This window comes from Lissotriton helveticus, chromosome 1_1 (genome assembly GCF_964261635.1).
Source record: "Lissotriton helveticus chromosome 1_1, aLisHel1.1, whole genome shotgun sequence".
NCBI classification, from domain to species: Eukaryota; Metazoa; Chordata; class Amphibia; order Caudata; family Salamandridae; genus Lissotriton; species Lissotriton helveticus.
In genome coordinates, this window is record NC_136057.1 from 1,659,079,302 (window position 1) to 1,659,101,642 (window position 22,341).

General features: G+C 47.1%; 1 protein-coding gene across 2 annotated transcripts in view; it reads right to left on the bottom strand.

Moving 5' to 3' along the window:
• LOC144830006 (retinol dehydrogenase 7-like) overlaps positions 1 to 22,341 on the bottom strand; it is a 441,255-nt gene that overhangs the window by 119,655 nt on the left and 299,259 nt on the right. The window lies entirely within an intron of this gene.

Below are 22,341 nucleotides of genomic sequence, written 5' to 3' on the forward strand. Positions count from 1 at the left end.
CAACAGCCAACGAACAACCCCCACAGATCAGCGAATCCCTCTCAAGAGCCAGGCCCGCAGACCCATGGATCGGAACACAGGCAGAGGAAGCGGAGGGCCCAACAGAGGGTAAGGCATGAACGGCAAGGCCTACCCCGGTGCCACAGCCAATTCCAACAAGAGGGGATACCAAGGGCGACGGCACCACCCCGGAACAACCAAAAGGACAAAGGACCCCTCCCTCTTGATCTTCTGCAAGACAGCCGGAATCAGGGGAACAGGAGGAAAGGCATACAACAGGCCCCTTGGCCAAAGGAACGACAGGGCATCCACTCTCCAAGCATCCTGGCAAGGCATAATCGTGCAAAAGCAGCGGATTTTGGCATTGGACTGGGAAGCAAAGAGGTCCACTACCGGAGACCCAAATATCCTCCTCAACCTCCCGAACATCAAGGGAGTCAGGGACAAAGACCCCATGGATGGAAACACACGGCTCAGACAGTCCGCCACAGTGTTCTCGCGACCAGGTAGGTAAATCGCAGACAGGGACACCTCCGCCCAAGAACAAATCCGACGGCTGAGGCAACTGAGGGAGAGAACCCGGCAACCCCCCTGATGGTTGACATAAGACATCACAACCTGATTGTCTGTCCGGACCTGCACATGGTGCCCCTGAAGAAGATCCGAGAAGGCCAACAGACCCAACAGAACAGCCTTCAGCTCTTTGTAGTTGGAAGAACAGGACATCACAGACGGAGACCAAACCCCTTGGGTCATGGAATCCCCCAGAGTAGCACCCCATCCCAGCAGGCTGGCATCTGTAGTGAGAACCCGAGTAGGGATCACCAGAAATGGGCGACCCCGAGACAGATGAACCTCGTCTAACCACCAACCCAGGACCACCCGGACCTCGGAGGACACAGGGATCAGAACATCCATATCTAGGGAACAGGGGTCCCAATGCAACAAAATGTGGGACACCACCGGATACATGTGAAGGCGAGCCCACGGTACCGTCAACAAAGATGCAGACATCAGCCCCTGCACCCTCAACCATAGGCTCACAGGATGAGAAGGCCCCAACAACAGGGAACGAACAGCAGATATCAGGGACAGAATCCGAGCAGGGGGCAGGAATGCCATCCCCAACTGAGTCTTGAACAGAGCCCCAATGTAAGTCTATTCCTGCGCAGGAACCAGGGAGGACTTCGGAACATTAACCAGGAAACCGTGATGCTCCAGGACATGGCACACCCTCCGGACATGCAACTCCGCCTTAGAAAGAGAAGAAGCAGAAATCAGAATATCGTCCAGATAAGGAAAAACACTAATGCCCTCCCCATGCAAATGGCCAATTAGAGGAGCCAGAATTTTTGTAAAAACCCTGGGCGAAGAGCATAGTCCAAAAGGCAATACCTGGAATTGATAGTGTCGACCCATGACGCAGAACCGCAGAAACTTCTGAGAGTCCGGGTGAACAGGCACATGCAGATAAGCATCCTTCAAGTCTATTGAGGCCAGAAAATCCCCCATAGACACCAGAGGACGAATCACCTGGAGCGAAACCATTTTGAACTTCTGATGAGGGATGAAAGTATTTACCTACTTCAAATCCATCACAGGTTCGAGATCCCCTGTGCGTTTGGACACCAGGAAGAGAATGGAATAAACACAGGAATCACTGCCTTCTTTACAATAAGGGAGTCGATGCCTTCCAAAAGCGCCACCCGCTTCAGAGCGTCCCTGGGACAAGGAGTGGATCTGAAACAGTCTGGGGTAGTCTGGGTAAACCCAAGTCGCAAACCATCAGAAACCACCTGAAGCACCCACTGATCTGACACAATCTCGCGCCAAGACTCCATTAAGCAAGTGAGGTGACCCCCAACCGGACCCACTCCAGGAGCAATCCAGTCCTGATTTTGAAGCTGGAGCGAATGAGGCAGAAGCACCGGTGAACCAGGATTTATCAAAGGAAGGAGCACCCCGGCCACGCCCCCTCCCACGAAAGGGCTGACCAGCACGGCCCCTCCGAGAATGACCAAAAGCCCTCTGGGAACCAAAGGCACGGAAGCGACCAGTACGTTCAGTAGCAAGGAGCTTACGGTCCTCCGCCGTCTTCTTCACCATCTCATCCAAAGGGGAACCAAACAGCTTAACCCCAGAAAAAGGGATTTTCATCAGGAGACCCTTCTCGTAGCATCAGCCTTCCAGGAGCGGAGCCACAACTGATGTCACGCAGCTACAGAAGACCCAGCCGCAGAAGCCGCCGCCCCCAATGAATCAAAAGAAACATCAAAAAGCATGCAAACCTGCTGCTCCATTATCGCCAGAGTAGAAGACACATCCTCCCCCATGTCTAATAATTCAGCCAAAGACTGAAACATCCTTAAGCAAAGACTGGATTGCGTAAGAGGAATAGGCCGCAGCCCGGATGGAAAAATTAGAAGCCGCAAAAGTGAGATTCACCGCACCATCCACCTTACTATCCACAGGGTCAGCAGGAGAGGAATCCTCAGAAACAACAGTCCCATGAGAGGACATACTGGCCATCATGGAATCAACCTTAACCGAGGAAGGGAATTTCACAGCAAAGTCCTGCAGAAGATAGCGTTTATTCAAAAAATGCAGAAAAGAGCCCTTGTCCACATCCTTCCACTCCGTCTCCAAATCTTTCAACACAGAAGAATGCAGAGGCAAAGAATCAGGCTCAGGACGCTGATAGTGAGAAAACATATCATCCTCCAGAGGCACAACAGAGTCAGGAAAAACAAAGTTCTTGCGAATGTGACTCAGCACCTCCTTAAGGTCGGCACCCTGCACAAAACGTCCCTTGACGTCAACATCCTCCTCAGTGTCAGAGTCAACAGCAGGAGCGCCATCAGTCCTCGCCCTCTTATCAGGAGGAACCGGCACCTTATCCTGCTAGGCAGCGGCCACAGCAGAATTTATCATCTTTTGTAACAATTCCATAGAAGGAATCGTCACCCCAGAACCAGAAGCCTCCAAGGAATCAGGATTAGCCAAATTGGATGAACCACCCTCCATGACAGCCACACAACGAGTGAAAAACACAGGCAACACCTTAAAACACCTGACCGGTAAAAGAGGCTGGAGGTTGCTAAGCAACCAGTGTAAACCTCCCATCGCATGCCCACAAAATAGCCATAAAAACTGAGGAAGTCCCGCGCGCACTCCGTAATGAAGTCCCTGACCCCCACCAGCAAAGAGCAACAGCAGCGTGAGAAAAACGCGCTCCCCGCAGCCGCAGACAACACAAACGGCCACAAGGTAAGCGTGCGTACAACCGGCAAAGAAATCACCTGACCGCGCTACGTCCGCTAAACAGGACGCGCGGTCGGCAAGGGGCGCACATGCAATAAACATCCCGCTCAGCAGGAACCACAGGCGCGCCCCCCCACCCCCGAAGCGAGTCCCAAAGCGAACCCGCAGATGAAACGCTCCACCAAGTCCGCTAGAGCAGGACATGGAGCGTGAATGGCAACGGAAGGGGGGAAAAAAATGAATCAAATAAGCGAAAGACACCGAAGGAACACACAACTAACTTCCCCCCTTCCATACACCAAAGGACATAAGGGGCTGCTCCAGCAAGACCTCAGCCCCTACTCACCTGTACACCAGGCAGACAGCACTCGGAGAAGTGCAGAAACCAAAAAACAGGTCGTTTGGATGGTTCTGTGACCCTTTATGGGATTGGCTGTAGCCACTGGGAGCCATCTTGGAGGAGGGAGAGAGAGACTAGAGCGATAAAAGTTGTGCTTGGAGTTTCTGTGGGAGCCGGAGGCTCATGTGTTAATACTGTGGCGAGGAAGACGGACGAGGAGGTAATGAAGCTCTCAGCTGATCCCAGCAGGCAGTCTGGAGTGTGCTTACTGTCTCCAAGTTGGGTAGGGTTTTGTGTACAGACCATGCTAGCTAGGTGAGAAGACTAAATCATGTGCTTGATCCAAGTGGGTTCTCTTTTTGTGTGCTACGAATCAGTTGTTAACAAGTGCTTGTCTTCGTACCAATACCGAGCTTCTGGGTGAGACTTTTATGTCAGTGTAACCGCTCCTATGAATTGGCATTGATTACTTTTACTGGCACTATCCAGACAAACTTGAGAAATATACCCTTATCAACAACTGATGCCTTTGGCACCATCTTGTTTTTTGTATTGCTTATTGTTACTAATTGATTATTTTCCCCTGTGAGTCACGGTCATCCTTTGACATGCTAAGGCATGAATAATCATTGGCAACCAATGCTATTATGTTCTAACAATAGTCACGTATTTCCCTGGTACTTTTTGCAAGAACCTATGCTTCTCGTAATGTCGCCATATTCGTTTTTCCCTTACACAATTTGATGACAACCAATGCTTTCATGATTATACCCAGATTCATATTTCTCGCTACCATTAATTTCTAAACTCAGACAATCTAGCTGTATTTGTGTTTCTCACTAGCACAAATCTGTAGAAAACAATGTTTCGTAGATTCGAGCTATTTTAATGTTCATCCTTTGATTTTTTTCTGAAAATCATTGTTTCTAGCCATTTGTATTCCTCCCTTATGGTTTTTTTAGGGAATCGTTGATTCTAGCCACATTTGTGTCACTCCATCATAATCATTTTTCAGGAACCACCAGCAATTAAGTGTGTTCTTATTCCTGCTTCCAACTTATACTACTGCAAAAATGATGAAAGTAGCTATATTTGACTTTTTCTCGTAATTATATGTTATAAAGGAACGAGTCTAACAAATGTTGTTGTTTATCTCTTGTATATCTTTAGCTAAGCCTATGTTATTAGCTAGATTTGGGTTTCCGCTCTTAGCTGATTGGGGATGGGGTGTGGTGACTGCAGTCATATTTGCCCTTCTCTCTTCTATGTTTTTCTGCAAACCAATGAGGTATATTTTTGTCTCTCCGCATGCTTAGTTCTAGAACTCAATATACTAGCCATATTAGCATTTCACCCTTATACCTGTTTCTGGAATCAGAGATTCAAACCATGGGGTCTATTAGTATGGCGGACCAATGGCCGCTGCCTGGACGGCAGTGGCAACTACCAGACCAGCGGCGGACCTCTGCCCGCGATCGCAACCCGGAAAACCGCTGGTCCCATTAGCATGGCGGTGACGACCGCGGCAGTGATATTTTCCACCCGTAGCAGTCTGCAAGCCTGCCTAGCAGGCTAAACTGGACCGCTACAATGGTGCCGGTGCAGGGCCAGGCTGCGCCGGCATGATTATGATGCTGGTGGTAGCCAGCCTTTCCGCGGCGGTGGGACCGCCATGGAAAAGCATTCGGAGAATGTATCTGGTAGCCCATTGCGGGCCCCCAATGTGTTGGGGGGTGTGTGGGTGCACTGGGGGGTACCCATGGTACCCCCTACATGTCCCTGTATCAGGTGGCAGGCACTGTACAGTGCCTTCCACGCAGTGCAGTGATATGCATGACATGCTCCTTTTCACATCGCAAGTATAAACACATGGGGTATACCCAAATCACCCTCCTTTACCTGGGTATGGGACGTAGACATATACAAAAACAGGTATGAAGGAATTAATACATAAATATTTATTTCCGAGTAGAGCACATTCAATTACCCTCTCAACAGTTTCTTAGTCCTGAACATGTATATCACAAAATATGTACAACACACATAAACGATGGCACCAGTCAATGAAAAAGGCAAAAAAGACATGCACAGAGAAATGCATACACCAACATAAACACAATTTTACGTTGCTAAAACCCCAAAGCTTATTTTCACTAGTGTTCACCCATTAGTTCTGGATGATATACTTAGAGGTAGTCAAAGTGAAACAACTTGGGCATAGGGGCTTATTGTCCTAGCTCTAATGCGTCACTACACAATTAAAAAAAAAAACTGTTTTTGAGAAGGACTCCTCCTTAGAAATGTCAGCACGGACGCGTATCAGCCTTTTCTTCTTGGCCTCCTCAGGACAAGGACAATAGGACATTAACGCAATTATTTGTAAGTCACATGTAACATGGGCCCGGGCCTGTAGCGCCACGCAGGCGTCTCAAGACGCGAGGTACAACTACCTCCCTCCCACCTGTAATGGAAAACCATCCACAGTCTGTAACAATTAGCCCGATCTGTAGCAGCAACCACTGCAATGTTAATGCCTGCTATCGTACCGCTGCGGTCGGATTTCGACTGCGGAGCATATTAATCAGACCGGCAGTTATGTTGCAGTCCTTATGGGCGGTCTTTTCCCGCTGCTATGGCGGTCGGGTTCCTTTTCCGACCGCCATCCTAATAGACCCCCTTATTTGTGTTTCTGCTTACAGTCATTTGTTGGATCTGTAGCTGTATTTGTTCCCGGAAATCAATGATGCTGTTCTTCATTTTGTTTGTCCCCTATGCTTTAAACTACTTTGTCATCATTCTAGCTGTAGTGATGTTTTTTCTCTTATATGGATCTCAAGGAACTTGATTTATTTATTAATGTATTTACAAAAGTTTTATATAGCGCTGGCTAGACCCTAAGGTCTCAGAGCGCTTTACATGAGGAAGAACATAGTTTCAGAACATAGTTACAAAGTTGCATAGGTTGTTGGACCATAGTTACATGAGTTACAAAAGCATAGCATAAACATAGGCGGGAGGGGGGAGGATATACAACGGGGAGACTAGGAAAAACAGTGTCTGGCGTCCGGCTGGGTGGGTGACGGCTGAGGGGTGAACCAGAGCCAAACTCCTCTATAGCTGCTTAAGACAGCTCCATCGGTCATCGGCCAAAGGTTTGTTCGGCACCGCAGTACATACAGAAGGTTCTAGATTCCATCTAGGGGGGCATTGTCAGAAAGTTCCATTGTGAGCGCCGGACACGGTGTGCAGAGCTGGGCTCCAAGCGGTAGTAGGACCATTCCCAATCCTCTGCTGTGTAACTCGAGCACATCGAGGCCCACACAGGTGATTTGCCGTTCTTTATAAATCCTGTTTGATTGTGATTGGAGTTTTAATTATTTAAAACTGGAACTGTTTTTATTATACACTGTATTTTATGATTCTTTGATGACGAATTTATCATTTCGATCAATCAAATATATTTCAACTTGAAATTTTACATATAGATTTAATAATAGTTATAGAAAGTATCTCGTGTACAAAGGAAGTCTACACTCAGTAGAACGTTTTCTACACTTTGTTGACCCAGTGCCACTTGCATTTCAATTAATATTTTTATCTACTGATCCACACTACACGCTTCCATGGGCAAAATGTTTTTTTGTGTGAAAAACACAAAACTGAACTATCGTAATTGGATAAATCACTACTCTCCTGGCTTATTTCTTGGTGAAAGCAATTTTGGCAGCAATTACAGCTGCAGGCCTTTTGGGATGGGTCTCCAACAACTTCGTTCACCTGGGTTTGGTACGCTTTGCCTATTCCTAACAGAACTGGGGATACTCTGTCAAGATCATTGAGATCATTGAGTAGCCTTTATGGACAAGACTCAAAGTTACGTCACACATTTTCGAACGGATAGAGGTGGGCGTGGGGGTTCTGACTTCATGCAAAGACATTTACCATTTTGTTCCTTCGTCCATCAGTGTGCCTCAGGTCACTGTTTGCTGAAAGGGGAACCTCCGTCTTGGTTTCAGTTCTCTTACAGAGGGCGTAAAGGTTTCTAAAGGGATTTCCTGAACTTTGCTCTATCAGTGCTGACAAGTGCCCTAGTCTCTACCAAGAGACACAAGACACCAGTGTACTTCACATTAGGGATAGTATTTTGATGCACTTTGGTTTTATCAATTTGCAAAACCTTTTGCCGCATTACTACAGAATCCCCAGCGTTCTTGCACTCTACAAATGGGATTCCAGATGAGCTTTCTTCAATAACTTTCCTTTTTGGCCACTTAACAATAAAGTTCACAACTCTGGGGTGCTTGTGATATTTTTGCTGCCTGCACAATTTGACCCGTATTAGCTTTAAAAGTCCAGACATCATCTGAAGTGTCCACTGGCCTCTTGATGGCTAGTTCCTCTGATCAGTAAGGTTTTTGTGCGGTCACCTAGTTTGGAAGGATGGCATAATCTAGGCAGGGTCTTGGTAGTGGCATAAAGTTTACCCTTTTTAATTATATTGACTGTGCTACAAGGGATATTCAAGGCCTTTGAATAGTTTTCATACCCATCTCCTGAGCTGTGTGTTTCCACCACTGTTTCCTGAAGTTCATTTGACAGCTTCTTGGTGCTCATTGTTACGCCTTTGCTGTCAAATGCACTAGCGAGCATAGGGAACCTATTGGAAAAGCTGAAACTATCCTAAAATCAACGTATGCTTCCATGTTTCAGGCGATATTCTTGTTTTATCTTATATCAGTCTCTGGATGTCAATGGGTAAATGGAGCTGGCAAAACTGGGGGGCGGCATATTTACAATCAAACTTCAGAGTGTGGAGCTGCGACAAATTTGACAACCATTCTGAAAACGCAGGGATGCGCCATATTCACAAGAATACAGCGAACCCTTGTGTTTCCCCTTGCACTGGTGCAAAAAAAGCTGACTAGCGCTAGCGCAGGCCCTCTGCCGTCATATAGCAAGGGTGCCTGTGCTGCAGGGATGATTGTTTATGTTAAGGAAGGGACACCTTCCTGCACATAAACAATCAATAATGATGATTTGCATCTTCTTTATGGGCTATTCTGCAGCACACATGGAAAACGCAAAAACCGAAGGGAAATTAATAATTTTTCCTCGTATTGCCATTCTAACACCTGGTATTCCATGGCCTTAGTTTTTGGCGCTGCTGCAGCCTTGTAAATCTGTAGCAGCGTCAAAAAGCAATGGGTGTTGTGTTGGAACACCCACAGCAACACCCATTTCACTCCCCTTTGTCTCAGTGGATTGTGAAGGAAAGGGGCATATTTTCAAAGTGGAGTTAAGTAACGCAAAGTGGCATATTGTCATCTTGTAAATATGGAAAATGTTGCTGCGCCACCAGAGCATCAAACAAAGTGACGCTCCAGTTGCGGTGAGGCCTTGTAAATAGGCCCCTTGGTTTTTTTCTCTATACTGATCTCTAGAACCATATTTGGGTTTTTTCCCAATGATGATAAGTCTGATTTGCTAGAGTTACTTTTCTAACATTCGGCGATGGAGTATGCCGCATAAATGTGGTTTCCTTGTCCTCTAAAGCGCTGTTTGGCATCTGATCCCAATGCTTCTGAAGTGCTCATATCTTGGCGCTGCAATCATTGTTTTTGAGATTAGCCTGAATTCTTCATTTTGTCATACCTTGTGAACCTTTTTTGCCCTGGGAATCTCACACCAGCACCAAGGTGTAAGACTGCCTCCAGAGCTTGCTGGCAACCTGTGCACCTTTATGTAGCTTTCCTGGGGACTTGGGGTGATATACAGCCACCCTTTGAAGATAACAGATGTTTCAACATTTCCTATGACGTGCACATGATTGAGCGCACTTCTGCATTTTTAAATAGGGCCCTGGCCATTAAAACTTAACATTCGGATTATACACCACAATATAGGTAATCAGCTCAGACCTCCCTTTGACAAAGTAAGTTGGGGGTCTACGTCACTATACTGGAGACTTTCTTGGACCTTGGATTTTCTATTTTTCTATTTGTCAATGTATATTTCCCCAGTGTGTGACCACAAGTAAGCCTCCTGGTTTCTCCTCCATAGGGCACTACAATCCCATAACTAGGGAAAGCCCTATGACATTTTGTATCTGTGAAAGTATTGTGTGCCTCACTTTGTCCACCATGATTCACTGCTTTTATTCTACACAGGTGTGCTGTGCAGTATCAGGTACCACAGTAGCATGCAGTTACATGCTTTCTTGACCTACCGGTGATACCACAACTGTTTGTATATTACTTTATTAGGCTTGATTTTACCATTTTATTTTTGTCCTGTGTCTTATCTTCTACTTTTATGTTGACTACAGTTCCTCTTTCAAAGTGAAAAGATTAGCACTGTTCATCAGCAGGTATTTCAAAGCATTGACTGCATGATGTATGAGTTGTTGCAAGGAGGGTGTTCTTAATAAATAAGGGATTCAGGTCCTGATAAATGCTGATGCTGTGGACCCTGTTGTAGGGCCACTTGACAGAAGTATGTTGACCACTCGGGTGCAGGAGTACTAATTCTTCTGTGTCATCATACACTTGTTTGTAGCCATTCCCTTGACACTCAAATAATACATTTTGCCTTTGAGATATCCAGGAGATTTGTTTACACACCTTGTGGGATCCCTCTTTTGTATCTAATATTTTGAGATTCCAACAAGTGCTTTCCTTACTCAAGGAACCCGTTCACCATTAAGAACATTTTGGTGCATGAGGAAGCCCAATGACGAAGCATGGCACCCTAACAGGTGTGTGAGGGATTACCTTACATTTTTTTTAAATGCCCACCATTATCTGACAAAAAAGACCTATAGTAGTTGTTCCCATTTCAGGGATAAAGTATCGATGGTTTGGCATGTTACTTACTAGTCAGGGTTTGCTTTATGTTATTGTGTTGCTGTGTTGAGAGAGCTGAGACACCCATACCATGATCCCTCTATTACCTTTTGTTATAAATATACCAGTAATTTAGTAGGTTGTGATGTATTGGAAAGCTCAAGCGCTGGTTGGTAGCAAACAATTTGTGTAAAATTCTCAATATTACTTTGTAAGATAGCAATTACCCATCTGTTTGTTTCAAATATCATTTAGAAATTATATAAATAGCCCTCAGACACTTTCCAAGTGAATTCTTCAACCTACTTTTTAGGTTAAGATTTAATAAACAAGGAGCTCTGCCCCAGACCGGATTGGGATACTACGGCTGGCATAGTGGGCCTGGCCTGGAAGATCCACATCCGTGAGACATGAGCAGACAACGCCATACAGGGGCGTCCTGGCCTATCTGAATTACCAGCCCTCGCTAAAAGCCCTTCTTCTCCTATCTCCGTCTGCCTCCTCCTTCAACAATGGGCAAGGACAAACAGGGAGCGTCTGCCCCCAAACAAAGCACGATGGACCACTATACCACCTCAAGTTCAGGAAAGGAGGGCGCCGAGGGCTCATCCCCAGACAACGCGGCCCTGCTAGCGGCCATTACCCAGTCCCGGACATTGCTCAAAGCCCAGATCGGGGCAGGTGGATCGGAGGTGTCATTCCTCCGCCAGGACCTTCGTATAGCTGTGGACGGGATCACAGAGGCTGAAACCAGGGTGTTTACAGTAAAAGACACAGTCGCTACTGTTCGGATGAAGGTCGACAAGCAGTCGTCTCGCAGGAGTTGGCCTCGTGGACGAGGATGCGGAAGGCAGAGCGCGGCACAACAACAACACCCTCCTGGTGGGTTTTCCAGAGGGATGTGAGAGAACATCAATGGACAATTTTCTCACTGGCTGGCTCAAGTCCCTGCTGCCGCCCGAAGCTATGTCCCCTTGCTTCGTGATTGAAAGGGCCCACCATGCCTTGGCCAAGAAGCCGCCCCCTGGGGAATGTCCGTGGCCCGTGATTGCTCAGCTCCTCAATTATGCTGACCACGACGCTGTCCTACATTTTGCCAGGACTCACAAGGAAAAAATGGTCTATAACTCTAATGCAATCATGGTCTTCCCTATTACACCAGTTTGGAACAGCAACAGCGCCAATTCTTCATGACTGCCAAACGCATACCTCGAGAACTAAATCTATCTTATGTGCTGTTGTTCCCCACCAGGATGAAAGTAATTTTTAAAGCCAAGACGCACTTCTTCAACTTTCCCAAGGAGGTATTCACCTGGACTGCTGAGAGGCGTCATCTCAAACCACACTCGCCACCCCGCTGGATTCCAACTCCTCTCAGGGGTACCACAGGAGCTGACAAAACAGAGGCACGTTGAGACAACAGCACAGATCCCGCTCCAACTGGAGAGCCCATGAGCAGTCCGAAACCACTGAGTGACTTGATCGGCGATAGTCCCTTGGCTTCCTGCTACGGCCGCTGACCCATCCATCGGGTTATTGAAATGTAATGTACTGGGGTCCTCCATACCGGCTCTAGGCAAAGATGGACAGTCCTGCCCCAGGACATTTAGGGTTATGTTTCTTGATGTTGGATTTGGGGGGGTTGGTTGGAGGTATTGCTTAGGTCTTCACGTTTGGGGCCTGAGTTATGTTTCCACCACGACAGGTACTTCTTGGTTTTGGAAGTATGGGGTAGGGGGATGGGTGGGGGAGTTGGCGTGGAGGGTTTATTGGTATAAATGTTCCACACACCAAACAGAGTATAACATATCACACCAATGATACTACACTAACAGCTGTGGACAGTGACATGGGGAGATGACGCAACATAAGGGTAACACTCCAATGGGAGAACTAAACATAATTTCCTGGAATGTACAGGGGCTGCTGAACAAAGTCAAACAAGGGGCTGTGCTGCAGTTGGCACTGTCAGGTTTCTACCGTGCCGCACCTGCCTAGCCGTTAAAAACTACATCTTCCATGAGCCTTTGCTGCAGGAAGTATAAGGCGGAAGGAGACTGGGGGAAGGTGCGCTTAATCCTGAGTCCGTTGTCAGTTGTGTTGAGGAGTTTCCAGCCGTCGTTTCATCAGGAGCGGCTGCTCTTGGTTGGGAGCGATGTGGTTGCAGACCTAAGGTACTGTTTCGTGTAAAACGCTGGGAGCCGTTGCTCGCGTTTTATCCTGCCCAGTTTGGTCTCTTTGTTTAAACCGGAGGAGGTGCATCGGCTGATGCGTGCCGGTTTTGCTAAACGTGACTGGTGTTTGTTTTGTCTGCGGAACGTTGTGGCTAGCCGCTGCGCGTTGCCGTGAAGAGTGTCTGGCATTAGTGAAGACTTATCTCAGCAGCGGAGCGTAGTGGGGTTTTACACGCTACCGTGTGCTAGTGGTGACATTAGATCTGGAGTGGTGTGGTGGTCGAAACTACCCACTGCCGGTTTGGTGGTTCGTTTTACTTTTCTCTATACCAAGGAGCGGAGCACAGTGGCGGTCGCAACCACATGCTACTGTATTAGTGATACATATAAATAAAAGACTATACGAGGAGCTTAGAGGTGGTCGCAACTTCAAGTTGCCTTGCTTAGTGGAATCTAACACTTTGCAGTATAGGACAAAAGTCTGAACTTTCTATTTTAGAGTGCCTTCAGAGACTGCTCTCTCCAACTCTATCTAGGTTTTCTGTTATTCTGGGGAAGTGGACTATTTAGAGGTTGATCAAAACTCGAGGTTATTAAGAAAAGGGTACATCGTGTTCACCTCCACATAATATGGTGTGTAGTTACAAGAGTCTTGATCTGTGAGTGTTGTATGCAGAATCCTAGATATGGTGTTAACCAGTGTGCTTACTTACAGGAGGCTGGACTAGGACTTTCTTGTTACTGCTGGAAGAATGTTTACAGCTTGATAAGGTATTAGAATATCTAGCGAGAATAATTGAGTGTAGTGTTGGATATTGCAAGTGTTATTTATGTTCTGTGCTTTGTCATTCCAGATCCCTTGTCCCTGCTGACCCTTTCCCTTCCCCGGTCCTTATTCTTCTCTATATTTTCCCTCGCCTGATGGTTCGAACACCCTGTGTAACTAGTCAGGGTGTTGGTAACATTGGGAGGTGGAGCCTTTTATTCATCAACCGGATCCTGCGAGGCGGGCCCTGACAGGCACAGCGCTATGATGCGGATATTCTTCTGCTGCAGGAGATGCACCTCCTTGGCAACAAAGCTCCCTGCCTTAACAGGTTTGACTTTGCCACTATATTTCATTCTAGATTTACACAGTGTGCACGGGGCACAGCAGTCCTCATTCACCGACGCGTGCCGATTCACATATCTAAACATTGGTCGGACCCTGGTGGGCGCTTTACCATAGTCTCGGGCACAGTGGCAGGGGAGTAAATGACTATAGGGAGTATTTATGCCCCTCCGTTGGGTCAAACATTTGCAGATGAAATGACACAGCTCTGGGGTGACCTTCCTGGCGGCTTGACGATCCTGGGTGTTGACTGGAATGATACCATGGGCCCCCAAGATGGATGGCATGCAGTACAGTCTGATAGGTCTCCTCCTACCTCCAAGTTGAAAATACTCACACACACATTGGGATGGTCCGACACATGGTGCGCACTCCACCCTACAGAGTCGGGGTTTTCCTACGCATCGGCCATCCACCATACACTTTCGCAGCTCGACTACATAGTTTTTTTCGCGCAGTTATACACATAGATTAGCACATCCTTCTATCGTGCCTAGAGGACTCTCGGATCACTCGCCCATTGAAATTAAGCTGCGCCTACTGGTCCAATGGACCCCATGCAGGTGGCATATGTCCCCATGGCTCCTCCGGGATGCTAAGTACTAGAAGACTTTATGCCTCGCCATTGCTGAATACCTCCGGTTTAATGTGGGTACATCTCCATCGCATTTAACATTATGGGAGGCTCTCAAACCGACGATCAGAGAGCAGATATCAGCTTTCGTACAGGGGTGAAACGTAGGCGCCTGACACAGGTGTTGGAAATGGAAGCCCGCCAAAGTCAGTTAGAGTTACAAATGTTAGAAGGGTCGGACCCTAACTCATGACGCAATCTATTGCATGTCCAACAGCAAATTCATCAGGTCCTTACTGACGAGGCCAAGGAGGCTGTCGACCCTGCATAGAATTTATCAATGGGGTGACAAGTCCAGCTAAATGCTCTATCGGCTGTGCCAGGCTAGATCAACCCCAGTACAACTGCCTCTCCTGAAAGCCCCAGATGGCACATTATGTACCTCCCCCGAAGCGGTGGTTCAAGTCTTTGCTTCCTTTTATTTTGATCTTTACCGGGAGCCGGAGTTGATAGCGGAGCCTCTCATCAATGAATTTCTCTCTGATTTCCCCCCGGTAGACTGTCTGATCAAATGCGTGACTTGCTAGATAACCCCATATCGATAGATGACCTACAGGCTGCGCTTGCAAGCATTCACCAAGGTAAGGCCTGGGCTCAAATGGCTTTCCCAGTGATTTTATACGTCTGCATATGGCGACCCTGGGCTCTCACTTATTAGAGGCCCTGCATAAAGCCTTAGAACAGCGTATCTTACCAATGGACTGGCGACATGCCAAGATTGTGGTGTTCCTTAGGCCCGGTCGTCCCCCAGAGGACCCAGCATCGTATCAACCTATCTCATTGCTGAACTTTGAGCCCAATCTCCTTGGGAAAGTCCTGGCAGACTGCCTCCGGTCTTGCATTCACGATCTTATACACCATGACCAGGCTGGCTTCATGCCACAGAGCTCCACCAGGCACAACATCAGGCGAGTTCACAATACTTTCGTGGGAGTGCCCAGCTTAGGTATCTGGCGGCCGTCTTACTTGCTGATATAGATAAGGCGTTCGATTCCCTGAGCTGGACTTACCTATTCAAGATCCTAGAGGCTATAAATCTTTCTGATCCGTCATGGCACAAGGCAGGGATGCCCCATGTCCCCTCTCGTGTTCGCCTTAGATAGAGCCCCTGACGGGATGGGTGCATCCGGACCCACTGATTCGGGGAATGGACTGGACGTGGGAGCACTCTGATAGAATTGCGCTCTACGTGGATGATGCCCTCTTTTTCATGTCAGACACGTGGTTCTTGGGGCCCGTGTCCTCCAAATCCTTTGAGTCTTCGGCAAAACCACAGGGTTGAGCACCAATCCATCCATATCCACACTTTTTCCTATTTATGGGGAACAGAGGGGTCAGGCCTGAGCCTTGGAATTGTGTATTGCTGACACTGGCTTTAAGTACCTGGAGGGTTTTATATAGTCGTGTCCCACAGCCTCTTGGATGCACAATATTGCCCCACTGCGTCCGGCTCTTCGTAATGGGACGACAATCAGGTCCCAGGTACCTCTGTCGTTATACGGAAGGCCAGCTATTTTTAGGATGGTGCCCTTACAGTGCATGCTATATTGGCTTCAGAACTTTCCATACTCCATCCCTCCTTCGTGGTTTACTCAACATAATGCATTCCTAAATAGGTTCCTGTGGCGGGGGTTGTGATTCGGGTTGTGCTTTCCACGTGTACACAATCCACGTACTGCGGGGGCATTGCAGCAGTGGATATCCATGCATATTACTCCGCCTCGCACCTCCTGGTGATAAATGAGTGATGGATGGTATGGGTCCCAGTCGAATCTGGCCCACGCAATCGAGCGGATTGCCATGTCCGGCACTCCCTTGCTGCAACTCCTGTATATCACTGCATCACTAGATACTCTTCCTCCGGCTTGCCGGACAGTCATACAAATTTGGAGGCGGGCGGTTCAGTCCATGGGATGGTGGGGTAGACTAACAGGCTCCACTCCCCTATGGCAGGGCACTTTTCTGCTGCATACTTCTGTGCTCAGTGGGTTCCGTAAGTGGGACCTTATTGGGATTTCCACGTTGGGGGATGTCATGCAGGGCACTAGCCTTAAATCATTCCAAAGAATGCAATCGGATTAGGACCTACGTAAATGACAGTTCCAGCCACATTTGCTCCAGGCTGATACTTACATGGCAAATTGTTTGAAACTTCCCTACTATCTGGCTTCCAGCTCTGGTGTAGTTTGGAAATTATGTGTGTAGGCGTCAGGATCGGTGAAATAGCAGATTCCAGAGAAAGACAAAGCCCATCTTCCCACACCTACCTTAAGGAATATGTTCAATGGAAGAAGAGGCAGTGACACTGTGCCTAGAAGTTACTAAACATTTCTACTACCAATAATCAAAATATTATGAGTAAGCCAGCAAAAGAATGCTAAAGAGGCTATACTCCCAGGAAGCAGCAAACACAAGATGGGACATGGAAAGCCATCAGATGAGAAGCATGCACATAAGAGTGACTATAAAACCAAGCAATGGTGAGAAATGGGCAGGTACTCAGCCCATTGTTAGTTGTTGTGCGCCCAAAATAGGTCTTTATATCCCTATCTGCAAACATTGGCAACACTTTTAAACTGGCTTAATCCCTAATAGTCGTTACTGCCAAAACGATAAATGGCAAATTCAGTAGGACCCCCATTTTGGATCTATTGGCTTTGTCATTGCTTTTTGCCAATGCTGAACAGTATCAGTAGAAATCAAAATGATTGATGCCAATGCTGTTTCATATCAGCAACAAAAAAAAAACAACAAACAAGGCACTACGACGTGGATGCATTTGGTAGATAGCTGTAGGCATATGCACGCCTCACCATACATGAGCACTCCTACAGAATGACCCAGCACAATTTGTTTTTTATTGACTTATGTAAGACGGAAGGCGCTACTTACATCAGTAAATAAAAAGCTAAAATTCTGAAGGAACAAAAGCACTTTAAAATGGAGTACCTTGCAACAGATAGCAGGTGACATACCCTCAAAACAAAGGTAAAAAAATTGTAAACGCCCTTGAGAATGGGCGAGCAATGGAGGAGCAGGTAGATGCATCAATAGTGGGTGAGGGGTGGGATTTGTATTACAGGCACTACAAGCTGTCTGGTAGGTGAGAGTGAAAAATTATCGCCTCAATAAGGTGGGCTATTCCCTTGCGGAAAGGCACCAAACCCTCAAATGGTCTAATTAGTACATGTTTGCCATGTACTAGGAGATGTGACCTCTAATCAGTGTTGGACTGTCCATTTTGACAGTATGGCACTGCCAGATGAGCCAACTTGAAAAGGCTACTGTGTGGGTCATTTCTATTTTTTGGTTCTGTGGGCCACGACAGGATGCAAAATCTGGCCCGCACATTGGCCTTTTCAAAGCTGGTGGTGATAGACTGCCCAAAAGGACAGTCCAACACTGCTTCTTATCCAAGTTTCAGGAAAATATGCTGGTTATAAACACTGTTATTAATAATCTGGGTAGGGTTCTCAGCACTGTGGCAATTGCTTGGATAAGAAAGCCCTCTGAGCCTTGGGGTTATGCCTGCCACACCCATCCCTGTATGCCAGGGACACTAGCTGAGTTCAGGACGTGGTCGGAAAACGGGCTATGTCAAGGATCCTGCTGAGCTCTGAACTGGGTAATATCTCAGCTGGGGGCTTGCTGTCTGCAGGAGAAGTGATTTCAAGAGAAGGGGTTTAATATCAACAAGAGGGTTCCTGACGACTGGGAGGGAAAAAAAGACAGAAGCTGAGGATTGAAGCAGGCCGGAACAGGCAGCAATTATGGAACTGGGAATTCTGCAAGGGAAATATATCACAAGTACACATAACAAGTACCATACACCAAGATATACATTCAATACTTGCTTAAATAGCATCTGCATTTGTTAGCAAATAAAACACAAATGCTGTAATACAATTTTTTTTGTTATTTCCAATGTACAACTATAATCCGACATCCAATAAGGCAGTGTAAGAAGATCCCACATAAGAAGAGAACAAGTGGTTCTGCTTCGGATTCACAGGCTCCATATGATTTGTGGACACCCACTTACCTGGAAGGTCCCCCTTTCTTTGGCTCATATCTAAAATAATAGTTTGATTGCTCCTCAGAAGTGATCTCTCTGTGAGTTGCAGCGATCTTATATGAAGGCAAGGAGCAAATTAATCTCACAAAGTTTAGGGAGACACGCAGCAGCTCTATAGAAAAAGAGCACTGGGTAGATCTCTGTGATCAGAGACACAAGGCCGCAGAAACCCACCCCCTTGGTAACAATGATAATACAAACACAAGAAAGGGAACACAAAACAACACGCATTTGCAATGCAATAGGTCTCGCATTTACGCGTTTTGAACTGTTGTTATTGTAAATGACAATGGTTTTTAAAACATAAATAGAAGGCGTTGTAATTTACAATGCCAATAGCTCAAACTTGCTTAAATGCAAGACCTATTGCATTGCAGATGCTTGTTTTTTCCAGTGTTTCCCCTAGAACAAAGACCCGGTATTGGTACGTGATGAAAAGGGGGGGCCCTCGGCCCCCCCGCACGCATGGCGGCGCGGCGACCGTCGCCCCCACTGTCTCCTTGGTCGCCATTCGGCGGTGGGGGCGTGCCCTGGGGGGCGCGGCCCACCGCCGATTGGCTGGCGGCCTCCTTGACCCGGATCCTGGGAAGTGGGTCCGGGTCAGGGGGGGGCGGGCTATAGGAGGGGCCACCTGGCCCCTCGGGAATAAAGAGATAGGGAGCGCCCAGGAGACCCTCTTGTCCCTGGACGCTCCCTCGCCGAAACGGTGTGCCCCGCGCTCGGGGCTTCTTTGTTTTTTGTAATCTCTCCTTCTATTTTTCAGGTCGAGGACGAACTGAGCGGAGCCCAGCAGTGGAGAAGGGGAGGCGCGCGGGCGGAGTGCTTTCGAGGCGGCGCCGGTAAACTGGAGCGGCCTAGGGAGCTGCGTCGCACGGGGACAAGTCGGCAGTAGAGGAAGCCGGTAATACGCGGGAAGGACCAGAGCTGTGTGCACCAGAGCTGTGAGCGGTGAGCCAGACGGAGGGTTCTGTGTTCGTCGGTAAGTGCAGGCTCACTCTGCGGACCTGGGCAGCAGAATAACGAGGGGGGTGTAACCTTCTTTGTCAGGCGGTACGAAGGAATTTCCCGCCTTCAGGGGCAGTTTAAATACGGGCGCCTAAGTAGAGGCGGTTAACGAAGTAAACAAGCGTGGTTTCCCGCCTTCGGGAGCGCTTTAAAACGGGCGCCTGATCAAAGGCAGTAAATGGAGTAAGCAATCATCGGAGGCAGGGGAGATAACAGCTGTTTCTGTGAAAAGTCGGGTTCGGTCTAGTGTGCTCGGGTGTAGGGCCACAGCCTTTGTTTTAAAGTTATACGCTGTCAAGGAAGTGAAGCAGGGTCGTCCAGGGCAGCCCCTGGAGGGGAGACCCCTTTGCAGAAAGTGTACAAATAGGGATAGGTAATTATTATTGCCTGAAAAGTATAATTTTGTGCTTGAAGAGACGTTTCACGACTGTTTTTTCCCCTTAAAAGAGATCTGTGACATTTTCATTTTTATTGTTAAAGAACAGTGTATTGGCTTTTTATAACTGCTTATGCCGGTTGTGTTAGTAAGTAACAAAGGGGGGCAATTGTTGGTAAGAATTTAATTCAATAGGTATTTTAGGCACCCTTTTCGCTGTGCTAAGGAGAGAGTGTTGTGTTTTATCTACACTAAAGTGGTGTACACCACCAGAAAGTTAACGGGGGGCTTCAAGCCTCCATTATTGGTGAATTGGGGGTTTAAGCCTGCTGTGTTATCGCACGGTGTTTGTCTTTTTCGATCAAGTGAGTTTCTTACAGAAACCGAAAGTTGCGGGTCCTCTTTAAAATGCCCCCTTATGTCTCTCTCCTCTGAAGTCAAAGTTGATGCCACTACCTAAACTCATTTTTGCATCAAAACGTCTGTCGACGCAAATCTTTAATTAGATGGCATGTTAAATTACGAATTCTGTAGTCATGCAAAGCTCTCGACTTCCTATCTAGTGTTGAAGCCCATATACCCTGTCAGGATTATATCCTGTAAAAGTGTATGCAGTTTAATAAACTAGTTTCCAGAAGGAGGAAACTGAATTTGTTTTTGAGATAGTGTGTTAGGACCCTCTGACTCCAGGCATACTTAGCGAAAGGCTCTGTTCCGGAAATTCATTGTTTGGCTCTGTCTTACTAAAAATGTTCAAAACCTGCTGGTGTGGCTTCTGGGAGGCACTGGGTTCCCTATTAGAAGTGGTTGATCTTGGGAAAAGGGCTATTGTCATATTGCGGATTGCCCTTTATTCTATGTGAACCTTCAAAGCTGGTGTCAGGACATATTGTCTTACCTTCGACTGCTCTGGGGCAGATCCCCCTCTTTAACAGTACGTTAAATTTTGTGAGGAACTCTTTCTAAGGTGCTTTCTGTCTACTGAAGGTCGCCAGGCAGGACGTTACACGAGGAGTGCCCTGAGTGCTGAAGCCCGACCACCACATTTCTCCAGGCTAAAACGGGGGAAATTACGAGGCAATTCTGATTCTGCAAACGTAGAGCTCCGAGTAGGATATATCAGTTGCATCTTTATGTCGGGGAACGTGGGCCGATTTACATGCCATGTTTCATATTATGCACAGGGCTTTAAAACCTGCAGTATGTTGGACTGGTGGCCAATGCAGGCCCTCAACATTAGATGTCCTCTAACGATTGTTTAGGAGGAATGGCTTTGGCCATGGTGCGCCTCGTAAACATGTGCAGGAGCAAAAGGAATGAGTGTGCTTTTCTTGAATTTGCAACTTGACTGTCATTACAGTTTGTTAAATTGGAGACAACTGGTGTTAGCATTTACAATCTGTGGCTGTGGATTTTTCTCATGATAATTTAGGCATAACTAATAGTTTTCAGACTTGATACTGCGGAGGCTGAACTTATCCTGACTTAAGCTAAATAACAGTATAAGGATGGATAAGGAGGGAGCTTGAGTTCAAAGTAGGGTCAGTGCCTTTCTTGAGTTGCTTCAGAAATATAACAGTTTTATAACTCTATTTCCTACGTACATTCTTTATGTGGGTTCCCTTAGCTTCTCATTCCATGCACGATTGGGAGATGGAAACCAATGTTAGTGACAGTGGGAAGTGGGAAATGCCTAGAAGTAGTCGTTGTGAGCGACTTAGCATCAGGAAGGCATGAAAACATAACAGGTGTTTTCACTCCATATCACCATGATCTGACTGTGTCCTGTATTTGGGGTGAAGCTTGACTGGCAACACGTAATGCTATTGGCGTTTGTTTTGAGTGGGGACTGGCTAAATTAGAAATCTTCATGCCAATTTTCCACAGCTTTTTAAGGGCAAATGCCCAGTAATCCAGGCAGGTGCAATTTTCTGAACCATAGCATATACCGGACATTTGACTCTTCTCAACTCTGCCCACCTTTCGACATGTGTCAGGGGTTAGGGCTTATTATCCGACAGAGAGTGTAGAGCAGGCTGTCCCAGTTCCATGGTACTCAGTGGGGCACAGACACAGAGCCTGAAAGTAAATGTTAGTAGTAACATGGGATCAGGTCTCTCCAATAGACCACTGCACCGCAGGGGGGACTAAAGCTATTTAGTTATAATACGACATCTCCACACCAGTGACACGTGAGATTGCAGCACTGCTACACTTAGGAGCCAGATGGGGATGGGAGAGTCCAAGCAATATTCCAGAATTCACGTCCAGGGATCTCAACAGACCTCTACAGCAGTAGTGCACAGTAGAGGACGAGGTACTGACAAGAACGGTCAATGCCAATAAAGATGCAATGGGTCACGATGCAAAGGTTAATCTACATCTGAGGTGCTGTTCATTATCCTAGGGGGGGGACATTGCACCAGTCCAAACGACTCTTCATTGAGGATAGGTTAAAGCCAACTTTATTGGACAGCTATCCTAGTGGTAGCTGTATTGCGGGCAGCCTCCAGGCTAAGTCTT